Source organism: Centruroides vittatus, unplaced genomic scaffold (assembly GCF_030686945.1).
Source record: "Centruroides vittatus isolate TY-2023 unplaced genomic scaffold, ASM3068694v2 contig_3127, whole genome shotgun sequence".
In the NCBI taxonomy this organism is placed as follows: domain Eukaryota; kingdom Metazoa; phylum Arthropoda; class Arachnida; order Scorpiones; family Buthidae; genus Centruroides; species Centruroides vittatus.
Genome location: NW_027122015.1, coordinates 542594 through 555213, shown reverse-complemented (window position 1 = coordinate 555213; position 12620 = coordinate 542594). Strand labels below are relative to the sequence as shown.

The 12620-nt window shown below is 27.9% G+C and overlaps 1 protein-coding gene across 3 annotated transcripts in view; it reads right to left on the bottom strand.

The window, feature by feature from the left end:
• The window catches only part of Nep3 (Neprilysin 3), a 105178-nt gene extending 95085 nt beyond the window's left edge, over window positions 1-10093 (bottom strand). For all 3 annotated transcript variants that reach the window (XR_010880469.1, XM_067267986.1, XM_067267987.1), the window contains exon 1: window positions 9890-10093. The gene's annotated coding sequence lies outside the window, so the exon portion shown is untranslated. The remainder of the gene's footprint in view (window positions 1-9889) is intronic.
• Between the last annotated feature and the right edge of the window lie 2527 nt (window positions 10094-12620).

Here is a 12620-nt window from a genome sequence, read left to right as displayed (position 1 = left end):
TTTCCAAACACCATTGTCAAACTTCTAGGCTTACAGGAAAGCGGCGCCGAACGTCCGACGTACACGTTTTCGCGTTTAAAACTTCGGCCTCAATCTCACTATTAAAAGATATATTTACGTTTAAATGATTCGATTTGATATCACTGAGATTATCGTTATATTATAACGATCATCTCAATGATCTCGAATGCTCTACAGACCGGTTTACGTTTAGAGTGTAGCTCATGTATTACAAAAGAGCTAGTCTCATCTTAATTCTTATCAAAAAATAATTTTACTAAAATCAAACGAGTTATTTTTGACATTCATTTACTACTACTTTTGCTACTTTCAACGATGACATTCATAAATATTTTATAAAATAAGTTTTTGTAACATTTTATTTAAATAAATAAATAAATATATATATATATATATATATATTAATATTGTATGTTGCTTTCATTTTTTGAAATATTTTTAATCTTAGGATACGTCCTGTATATGAAAACATTATTAACTTGCATCAGCTGTAAGAATAAAAATGCATAAGCTACTTTAAAACATTGGATTGAATTATAAACGAGGAATTCAATAACAAATTAATGACACAATTCATTGCCACTGTTAATTTTTACGTATTTTATTTTTAGGAATATATCGGCAGTAAACTTTAAACTTTAAAACGTAAACTTTAAAAAATCTGTAATTTTATAAAAATCTTTTATAGTATCTTTTCAAAAATGGTTGACGATTTTTACACATATAGAAGAGACTAAAATGTCTTCATTTTTTCGCCATGTCCAATCACCGGAAACAAGTCTTCCATTGCAGAGACGACCTTTCAATAGAGACTACGCCTTTTGCAGAGGCCACGCCTCTAATAAAAGATTGCCTCTGCAATGCAAGACTTGTTCCTGGTGATTGAACAAGGCGAAAAATTGAAGACATTTTAGTCTCTTCTATGTATCATTTATAGTACTTATTTCAGTACTTATATAATCTTTGATTCTTTTCTTACATATATCTTAAATTTCATAAAAATTTAAGTTAAAGTAAAACAAAATTTAAAATTATATTTTCAAGTGATTATTTCCTAAATTTACATACACAATGGGTCCACGAAGTATTTTCAAACCCTAAATTTTGTTGAAATACACGCTAAATGAAAAATTTTTAGACTAAAATTATTATTTTAAGTATGACAAATAATAGTACGAGATGTACTGTACTGTTCGCAAAATATGGGCACGAGATGTTATGATCGTTTATTTTATAAATATTGAAAAGAAAAAACAGACAGAAGTAAAAAGTGGCTAAAAAATTAAAAATGGGAATTCTCCAAGGCGGTCTCAAAGCCAGAAGGGGAGCGTTTCTTTATGTAGCGAGAGTGTAACGAAAATAACGTCACGAGCACCTATCGCTATACGTAGTTGCATTATAATTTAGAAACGCTTTCCGCTCGTGCGAAACATAAATGTCATAATCTATCCTTTAATTCCAGTTACAGCCGAAAGTAGTTCTTTAGTTAAAGAACTGCAATACTTAAATAAAGAGATATAAAGAATTGCGCATTTCTCTTTCCGAAAATGTGAGCAAAGTAGAGATAGGAAATAGATAATTACAGTATATTTAAAATATAGTATTTTCTTATTCTTTCGAAAACTTTCAGTCAGTTTATAAAGTTTAATCCTTAATCTTTCCATAATATTTTTATCAACAGTCACAATAAATTTCAAGCCTTCCGATTTCCGGTCCGTCAAAAAGAACACCTTACTACTCCTTGAACTCAGACTAAGTCCGTTTATTTGACGACTATTTATAACATAATACACAGGAATATTTCTTGCTTACTTCTAACAACACAGCTTTAGGCTAGACTTGTTTCTCCTCGTTCCAACGGCTGCGTCAGCTTATATCTAAGTTCTAGATCCGTTGGCCAACCAATCCGGAGCTGAAGCTGAGCTGAGCTTTCAATCGGGTCCGTCTCGGTTGACATACCTGTCTCGACTTGTTCAGGATGACTCGCCAACGACCCTTTCCGGAAAATGTGCTCCGACGAGTGAAAACTTGGCTTAGCTTGTAGGTCTGACAGTCACTTTGACTTTTTTATTTTCACAGCATAATATCGTTTTATACACACTAGCGTCCATTTTGCTTTATGCGTGTAGCGGACGTAAAAGCTGATTAATCTTACCTGCAGCGACCTCTTGCAGCAAACGTTTAGAAACGGTTCGCTACATTATAGCGTTTCATTTAAAAACGCATTGTTGTGTAAAGATCGAGCAGCGCTGCATAAAGAAACGCGACCAAACTCGACGGCTTGGTGGCCGAGATAATTAAAGCGTCAGTCTATCGCTCTGGAGAGCCGGGATCGAGTCTGAAACGAGTAACCCCGGGTATTTTTCTTGGACAGTTTTCTTGGATAAATTGATAAAGTCCCGTCCCTCAACACTACAGATGGGTGTAGTGTTGAACTACACCCAGATGCCTAACTCACGATCGGTATAGAAAAAAGTCTATCGTACTCATTAGCTCGTTAGTGTCTACATGGGAGAACGAACCAATATATATATAACTTATTTCTATGTAAATTTTTATTTCTTTGCTTGACAACTGAGGCTAGTTCTTTTTAAACACTTCTTAGAGGTCTGCCGTAAAGTTCCGGTAGTAGTGTCGCTCTAAATTAAAGTACTAAAATTAATTTCTAACTTATATGATTTTCACTGTTATTGTCAAAAGCGAAAATTATATAAGGTAAAAATATATATATATATATAGTCTGAAAAAGTAAAACTAAAGTTTAATCTGTATAGATTTTGTCTAGATATTATACACACACTATTTATAAGGATTTCATCTGTAAAGTTGGAGATAATATCCTTACTATCAATTATAAATTTAAAAATCTGAAATAAAAATGCCGATAGCAAATGTTAAGTTTTAATTCATATAATATCGTTATAATGCATTATACAATTTTAACTTTTGTTGTAACTATAAAGGAATTTTTAAACGAAAATTCATTTTATCAAACACTTAAAAATAAAAGAAATAATAATAAGATAAATTAAACTTTTTCCATTCAAGATGTAGATGATTCATTGGCAGATTCATTGGCTGAGAAAAAATTCCAAATTTTAAAATAAAAAAACTAAAGTTTTTAAAAATTCCTCAATAAAATTTTCCATGATAATATAATACAACGCTTATTGAAATAAGTTTTTATACACAAAAAGCAATAAATTTACCACTAAAATATATGCAAGGTAGAATATTTATTATGTAAAATATTGGTAAACTGCTATACATTACACAACTTTATGCATATATCGCAAGCAACGATGTAATCCGGAAGAAATATAATTGAACTGGATAATTCAAATTTTTAGATAAAACGTTTTTACTAGACTTTATCGATAATTATTAAAAGTTAAAATCATCACTAATATCCGTTGTAGAGCAACAACTGCAAGAAAATTTTATTGGTTTTAACTGACGTAATGTTTCATATTCTATTTTACGAATAATATAGTGTTATTAATTTAAAAATAGAACTTCAGAAGTATCTATAATGAAAAACTCAATATAGCCTAATCTAATATATTTAATAATTCATTTAATTGATAAAAGCATGTAGCATTATTTTAATCAATAAAATAATTATAAAATACATTCAATTCGATTAAATTTAAATTTAGAAACGATTCTGAAAAGAATTTTTGCATACATCTCAACTTTATATAGTCAAACTTCGAGTTTCGAACTTAATTCGTTCCTAAAAGTTGTTGGAAAACCGAAACAAATTTTCTCATAAGAAACAATATAAAATGGATTAATTAATCCGTTTACGACCCCCCAAAATATAACCTGTTTTTACCTTTATAGCTGTTTTTCATACATAAAAATGCTTATAAAGGCAATATAATATATATATTATTTTTTCTATATTTATCCTATATATATATATATTAAAAGCAAAATGTTCAGTCACCGCCAACCGAAACCGAAACTAACACTGCAAAGTAGTGCTATAAATGATATTCAACTATAACTGCCTGGATGAAATATAAAAAAATCAATCAAGACAAAAAGTACTTCACATTTTCCGAAATATTATGTTTCAATTAATTTGATTTCAATTTTAATTTTAATTTAAATAAATAAATTAATTAACTTTAATTTTATTTTTTACTTTTAGTTTCGGTGTAAAAGCCAGAGTTTCATCATTATTTTTAGTTTTAATTAACTGGCTACCTAGTATTAATAGATGTTAACTATTAATATTATTTAGGTATTCTTGAAACCGTGTTTTCTTATATGTTGAGCATCAAACACAAGACCGTGTTATTTATTAAACACTTGGCACTTTTCCACTTCTATTAGTTGAGACGAGATTTTATTTCACAAAGGAACATGTCGCCGACTTAAGATACAATCGAGTAAACTCTGTTTTTCATGATCATTGCCTACTTAATAATTGTAATATAGATCAAGATGGTACAAAAATTTTATATAAAGAAAAATACGCTTATAATAGAAAATTTAAAGAGAGCGTGGCCATCATAAAGTCCAGTAATTCTATAAATAAAAATTTAAGCATAAATATAAACAAGAATTGGTTAAGAATATTATAATCATATAAAAAATAAAAAATAAGCAACAGATCCAGCCTAACTTGGCTACTTTTGGCTATACAGTTAATTATGTAAATTCAGATCGTCATAACCAGCAGAATATGCAAATGGTCAACAAACAACTGCGTAATAATGAGCCAGTACTAGACGAAAAGTGAGTTTTTTAGTTAACACCAGGTCCAAACGTTTATTGCTTTATGTCAAGATAAAACAACAATGAAGAAAAGAAAAAAGTTAGTAAAAAGAAGATTAAAGATCTATTGCGTTCGATTTTAAAAAAGTAAGATACCGAATATGTTTAATATACCGATATGTATAAAATAAGCCTGTATGTTTATATATTTTAAAAGAAATTTTACAATTTAATTAGCCGTACGTAGAACATTTACATTTGTTGCTGTAACTTTGAGGTCCAAATTGTGCTATGCACGCGCACTCTTGAGTTCGAGGAACTAACGGTACGTTTTAAATTAATTTTTGTGGTATCTGTTAGTGTGTGTTATATTACTTGAAATGTTGTATATTGTTTTATTAGTTGACTGAAGAGGGGCGAAATGCCCGAAACGAGTGAAATAAAATCTCGTCTCAACTAATAGAAGTGGAAAAGTGCCAAGTGTTTAATAAATAACACGGTCTTGTGTTTGATGCTCAATATTAATATTATATTAATAAATTTTTGTTATTTAATTTAACTTAAGCATATTTAAACACGAATTCTTAAATGCCATTTATATTACGTGAATGTCAATTAACGCGGTTTTTATTAATTAATTTGATTTAAATTCAGTTGCTATGCATATCGAAAACGGAAGTATTATCTTATCTGCATGCGCGTTGAAATCTAATTTGAATAACAACGTCATCGATGGTTCTTGTCGTGACGTCTAATGACTCCAGACGATCTCAGTCCCACTAACTTCTGAATCGGTAGTCCTGTCGTTGATTGGTCGCACCGTTGGCTTTCTTTAATATAGGAAGTGTAAGAAGTGGTCATCAGTGGTCGGATCAGTCTATTAGCTTGTTCGGCAACCAGGACAAAAATGAGTTCAGAATTTTGTTCGTAAACCGAATTGTTAGAAAAGTGAGGTGTTCGAAACCCGAGGTTTGACTATATATATAGAAATAAATATTCGAAATTCATGTTCAAACACTAAATTTTAGTTAATTATTGGAAAATTCTGTAGTAAACCCCTTACAACTGATTGTATCAAGAAACTTACTGCAGATACTTATTGTTAATTAATTAAATAATTATTTCTAATAAATTGCTAAGCAATTAGGCCTATTGCTAAAAGCTTATTGTTTTTTAGCAATAATTATTAATACTAGCTATTTTTGTAACTTTATATAGAACATTAATTGCAAATACTTCTGAAAAAATAGAATATTTATAAATAATTATTTACTTTTATACAGAGTGTAACAAAAGTTCGTGAAAAATTTTAGGGATAGATTCTACAAAAAAATTCATATTGGATATCAATTTTAAATCTAAAATTTAAAATTTTAAATCTCCGATTAAAAGGATACTGCTGTTTGTTTTCTACTTCTGCATTACTAACACGTACAGTAGAGATTAAAGTTTTATTTTAAATGTGTAAAAATTGTTTTTTGAATACATGTAAATTGAACTCGTTTGCCGCTGATATTCCGTATACAATTATGCGTCCTCATTCGCGGAAGCCATTTTTAGCAGTTATTGTAATTTATTTTGTTTAATATCACTATATAGAGGACCAGATTTAAGATTTTAACATTTAACTTTCAGAGTAAGCTGCTTTTTATAAATACCGTATTTTACGGACTATAAGACGCACCTTAATTTTTAAGCAATTTTTTTTAAAAAAATACCTATAAGACGCTACGGAGTATAAGACGCACCTGAATTTTGGAGGCAATTTTTCGAAGAAAAAAGTGCGTCTTATAGTCCGTAAAATACGGTACTTATATCAAGCAGAAGTCTTTTTCTTTTCCGGTGTTCACTTGTCTTGTAATAGTTGGTGGCCGAAAGTACAGAATTTATGTATAGAAAGAATCCCTTGGATTATATATTCATATATTTTTGTTTATGTTATATAATTTTTATTGTTTTAGGGTATTTATTTTTTATTTGTAATTTATAACAGTGCATGACACTGAAGAGGGCAATTCCCTGAAATGCATTTGCCAGATTAATAAAACATTTTAGTAAATGTCAGTTATCTCATTTACTAGACACCGAAAAAGAAAAAAAATACAGCTGGGTATAATAAGTATTAATAAAAGAGCAATTTACACTGAAAGTGAAATATTATTGTGTTTAATTTTATTTAAAAAACGAAGTGTTATTAAAAGTAAATTTACATTGAAAATTTCTCGCTTTCCAACCTTTTTTTTTCTGGTAAAGCGGATGGATACTGCAAAACATTAAAGAGGTTTTGTTTATATTAAGTTTTATATTACGGCCATATTGGACAACATTTATTTAATCCGTTAACAGAATCATTAAAAAACAAAAAATTACAAAATTACTTTAAAAAGCTACCAACTCTAGTGTTATTACTTGGGATATTTTGCAAGCCAGAGTTCGAAAACAAAGCAGATTAGAAAAACCTTTGTGGACGATTTTCAGTTTATTTTATTTTTCATCCTAGAATCTATTCCTAAAATATTGGCACGGAGTTTCGTTACACTGTATACATATGTATATATACTTGTATATATATGTATGTATATATATAAGTTATCATATTTAACCTCTCAAATCATTTAGCTAAGTATAGAAGCGATATTTCAAAATATTTAACAATCAAATTTTAACAATAGGCCTATACATATTCATAAATTGCTTATTAAAATTTAATTTTCAAGGACAAATAGAGGAAATTATGAAAATTCTTCAAGCATAAAACTGCGAATTAACAGCCTATAAAAAGAAAACTGTACGGTTTAAAACTTTCATGCATTTTGTAATTTTACATTAGAATAAATATATCACAGAATTTAATATTCTAAATGATGTTTGCATTAGGAAGTTTTTACTGTACAAGCAACTATAGGTTGTATTACAATCTAAGATGATAAGAAAAACAACAAGCTTCTGTTTGTTATGACAATTGATTTATTCCAATAGGGAAAGAACTCAATCAATACGCACAATTCTTGACGTAACCAACTCTAAAAATAACCTTAACTTAACTACTGTATATACTGTATTTTAAATTGTGAATGATGTATCCTATCCTTCTTACAGTAATTTCATACTTGTTTATAAAGTAGAATTGGCGAATTACAATTACTTTTATAAAGAATTTTTCCAAGTAATTAATTAGCACATTACACCAACGAATTTTAGCAGTTTAAAACATAACTTTTCAATTTACTGATATCAATTTTGAAAAGATTAGTAATAATTTATTAAAAATTGCATAAAATATTGTTTATTCGAGTTTAATTTTGAAATATTTAAATATTTAAAACGATAAAAATTTCTTTATAGTCCCTAATAAAATTTATTCAAATTATCAAGAATGCAACAAAAATAAAATAGCATTAAATTGAATAATCGCCAACAGTCAATCAATACTTGATTAACAAATTCAAGTACACTTTTCTTACATCTTGAATATAAAATATACAACAACTAGATTAATGTTCTAACTTGTTCTTTTGCAAAGAAACAGTTTAATGTCACCTTTGTATTTTCGATGAAAAAATTCTAGTTACATTTTGATAAAAGTAAATAAATGAATGTGATTAAATGCATTTAGTTTACGAATTTTTCATTGATATTTAAGAATAACGAGTATTTACCAAAAAAGATAATAAATAAAATAAAATCTTGTCTTCATATTTCTATTCGTGTAAAATATTAAAATATCTTGATTTAAAAATTATAGAATTTAAATAGAATAAATAATCCCCAATCTTCATGAATTTATTTATTTATTTTTTAAACTTTTTTTGAATTTTTATTTAATTAAAATTTTAAAATATATTCATCTTTAGTAATCTTAAATGATGCTATTGTATGCGTTTTTCCTGTTTTAAGGAAATGAATAATTGAAATAATTTTCTGCGATGAAAACAAGCAATTTTCTAAATTTTTATTTAACTAATTTTAAAAATATTAAAATATTTATCATAAATAATAATAAAATTTTAATTATTTTAAAATTTTTAGTATTTCTATTATTTTTAAATGAAGATTAATAATTGAAATAACGCCAAAAGCATCAGAAATTGCATTTTTTTTAAAAAAATTATTATTTATAAATTTTTATTTAATCAAAATCATTAAAACTATTTTAAAAACTTGTTTGAAAATAACATAACGAGACTAGAATCGGAGATCACAGGAATTTTTGGAGGTAGCAGTCCCGGATATGTCGGGCTCGTCCCATATCACCCTATCGCCCCCATTGTGGTCTGGCTAAACCCAAAATAGGCATATAAAAAAACCTTAATGTCTACACACGGAAAAGAATCAGAAATCAAAATAAATCTTAAATCATCTGCACCGAATAATTTGTTATTTATTGATTTACTAAATTGAAGAAATTGTATTCATATATTTTTGGGATTACTTTAAAAATAGTAAAATATTCGCTTATTTAAGATGAATATTTTAATATTTTTCAATATTCATTCGCGATTTTTAAATAAAGATGAATAATTTAAACATTGAAAAAATTGCCTTTTTTTACATTTTTAATTTTCGTTTAATTAAAACCATAAAAATTCGCTTATAGTTTATTTAAGACGAATATCTTAAACCATTTATAAGCGAATATTTTATTTATTGATTGATTTATTGAGAGTAACAAATTATTTAAATATTTTAAGGGTTTTGGTTTAACAAAACTTCAAAAACATTTAAGTGGACGTTTTAATGTCTTGAGATTTTCTTTAAATTTCAAATAAAAATTGAATAAAACATTAAAAACTGCGTTTTTACGCTGATTTTTTTTTCAATTTTTGAAATAATATACCCAAACAATAGAGAATATATTCGAGTATTCAACTTAAATGTGCAAATATTTTAATGTACAATTTTAATTTGAATGTTTTACATATTTTTAGCATAAAATTTTAATCAATTGTGTTTTAGATTTTTTTTTCAATTTGTGTGTAATCAAAACCATAGAAAATATTTAACTGAAGTGACGTATAAATGAATGTATTTATGAATTTAAATTTTAAGTTCTTCTGTAAAATGAAAAATAAATAATTTTCTTTAATGCTTCACCCTTTAATTGCATAAGAAAAAAAATATGAAAACCAATATGGCTTACCTTGTTCAAAATGAGAAAATTCGCTTTTCAATCAATACAATCGAATTAATTAAACCACAATAATAAAAATTTTAACGTATCATATCTATCTGTTATTGTATATATTATAATATTAATAAAAATATTCTTTAGTTTGCGGCTGAATCAAATCTTTATAAGACGATGTTGGAGACGCACATTACGATGTGCTTCTCTAATGCATCCGAAATTGACACGAGATGGCAGCATAGATCAAAAATGATCGTGATTGACTTTTTTTTTAATGTATAAAACTTAATCGGATTAATTTAATAAATTTAAATATTTTATTTTGTGAAGTTTAAGAAAATATACTAAAGGTTACTTAAAGATATTCCTATTGAAAACATTTATAGAAATATATTTGTAATTTATATCTTAGAAAATTTTCTTACGTATTAATGTTTTATTGTGTAATTTAAATTTATTAATACATTTAAATGTTTTTAACTTTTATAAATTTAAATAAATAAATATTTTTATTTATTTTCAAATATACAGATGTATGAATGGAGAGAGGAGGTTGCGAAATTATTTAAATACGTGTTTTATAGCATACTTTCTGTAGATGTAATTTGTTGAAGATGTTTTTCTCATCGTTTAAGATCTGAAAATTTATAATTTAATTTCAAAAATTTATTAACATAATTGCTAAGTTGGTACAATTTTTAACTTTTAAATTTATAAGTTAAAATGCTTTTCTTCGTTGGAGACTTGTTTTTGCAATCCGCTTAACGTAAAAAATGTAAAGAAATTCAGTAAAAATCGTGTATTTATGGAATTAAAAAACAAAATATTGTAATGCTTTTACAAAGACATTATACTTTACCGCGTTGTTAAAGGTAATGTGTTATGCATTATCCTTGACAACGCTTACTGTGTAGAACATTAAGTGTTTTCCTGGAAAGCTGCCTCGCAGGTTTATATGAATTTCCACTTTGAAATTAATCTAAGTTTGCTTCACAGTAATCTTTAGAAGTTTGGCCCATGCGAAACGTGATAATGCTAATATAAATATAATAGTTACTGATATAATATGTAAGAGTTACTGATGAAAGAAGTGATTAACAATTACTTACCTATGAGACAAAATTACATATAAATACAGTACTGTCTTAAATACTCGGCACGTTTATATGAAGAAATATTAATCATTATCTTATTAAGTTCGTCAGTTAGCCTGTTTTTGCACTGAATACATAACAGAGGAATAACTTTCTAACTGGAGAAAAAACAATTTGATCAGACAAATTTAACAACAAACATTAAAATGGGTTGGTTTTATTTGATTACGGCAACGCGACACACGGGCGATCAGCCGAGGAAAAATGCCTCCCGGAGAGTCTTTTATGGGAAACTGGCCCCTATTTAGATGTTACTAAAATAAAGAAAACCTGGAAAACACGTGACAAAGCCGTTGGCGAGGCGCGAACCTACGACCAACTATCAGCGTTTAGTGGTTTTATCTATTTGGCTACATTAAAATGAAAACCCTATTAAGAGTTCGGTTACTTCAGCCTAACATTGCCATGTTTATCGCGATTCTCGGATGGTAAGGAAAGGCCAGGCAGACAGGAATTGATGTTTTTCAACAGAAAGTAGTTGTTGGCTTCCGACTACACGAGAAGATAATTCAAAAATGTTTTCTAATGTTAATTGTAACGTGCCATTCATATCCGAATATGAAATGGTAATAGGCAAACCAATCAAATTTCGTGAAAAATGAACGAAATATTTAAACTCGACACTTTCAAAAACCCTAAAAGCATGTTCTGTGCTTGATGGTAACTTTGTATTAAATAATTTTCCTATTCGAATGCCACTATTCTGCTGTCAGATAGAAAACGGGAGTTGTGGATAGAGGTTGAAGTTAATTCGACAAAAAGTAGTCGTTGATTTCTTACTGGATCTCATCCAGTAAGAGACCATGAGAGGATGGTACTTGAAAAGTTGTAATTGCTCAAACCATGTCTAAATATAAAGAACAAATTAACTTTCTTCTTTAAATATTAGATGTTTCACTTAAAAACCGGAACTCGAAAGTGTTGCAAAGTTCCAACTCGGATTTAGTTTTATCTGTTTTCACAACTAAGGAAGCAATAAAAAAATATATGTAGATATGCGTTCTAATTCCAGCGATATATATATATTTAATAAAGTAATGAAAAAGCTTCTGATGTAGCAAACACTAAGTGTCAATACTAAAAAAACCAAGAACCATTAAAAATAGACTCATCGAGATAATCCCTAAACGAATGTCAGGAAGATTATTACAAAATTATTAGTATTTAAATTTTTCTTAGATTTTCTTCTGCAAAATATAAATGATCGCATTATGAACCACAGAAATATTCTTAATCATTTGAATTATATATTATCTTCCAACGAGCAATTATTATTGTGACAACGTCACAATGCCGGGCTGCAATTTTTAATTAATTTAATTTAAAATATATTCTCTTCACCTGAAATTAGTAGTGGCTTGTCCCTGTACATCATACTTTTCCTTTAACAATAGAGTCGTATCGGTCATCTATTAACTGCTTTCAGGAGAAAAGTCTGAAAGTTTGAATTGAAATAATGTGACTTCCGATTTTCACCGAAAGTTCGTATATAGTTAATCAGGGCTTCTTGCCCCTAAGGTTTCCGTATCTGGTCTCGTCTTTCATCTGTTTAACTCCATTTTCGACATTAAGGAAAGACAGATGGACGG